The sequence below is a fragment of the Sinocyclocheilus anshuiensis genome, unplaced genomic scaffold (assembly GCF_001515605.1).
Source record: "Sinocyclocheilus anshuiensis isolate Anshui unplaced genomic scaffold, SAMN03320099.WGS_v1.1 scaffold1659, whole genome shotgun sequence".
NCBI classification, from domain to species: domain Eukaryota; kingdom Metazoa; phylum Chordata; class Actinopteri; order Cypriniformes; family Cyprinidae; genus Sinocyclocheilus; species Sinocyclocheilus anshuiensis.
The window spans coordinates 165,536-166,111 of record NW_015551112.1 but is presented as its reverse complement, the minus strand read 5'-3'; the positions used below and the strand labels follow the sequence as shown (position 1 = coordinate 166,111).

General features: G+C 34.9%; 1 pseudogene; it reads left to right on the top strand.

The window, feature by feature from the left end:
- LOC107662968 (biliverdin reductase A-like) overlaps positions 1-576 on the top strand; it is a 6,989-nt pseudogene that overhangs the window by 1,864 nt on the left and 4,549 nt on the right.

Here is a 576-nt window from a genome sequence, read left to right as displayed (position 1 = left end):
AAGAACTGAAAAGATACTTTAAAAATGAAACAAACTGCCAGCAGGTGGCGACAAGTCACTGATTTAATCACTGAATCATTAATTCAATTGATTCATTCGAACGGCTGATTTATTCAGGAATGAAGCAATGGACAGTATTTATGAATGGGTAATCATGAATCACTGACTCACCAGATTCATTTAAAAATAAAGTTTTCTTAGCTCTCGGCCCTGCCCCCACTCGTCACAATCGCGCTGTTGAGGCTCGTGCTGCCTGTCTCTGTGAGAGACTTTCATGGAGAAATCAAATCAAATGAGCGTAATGACACACATAAAGAAACTCACAGAACAAACATTCTGAGGTAAAAATTCAAAATGTTTAGTATATTCATAGCATGATAAGGTTAAGTAACATACCATGACAAGGGAGCTATTTTGCTAAATATATTTTCACAATTGCAAATGTTACACTGATTTTAGTTCAACAAGCAAGTAGTAAAGTATATGAAGTTACTTACATTTTAGACACAATTGACTGTTTTGTTCTATTTCACCAACGAAAATAGTTCCAAACAAAGATCAGAACAGAATTATTGC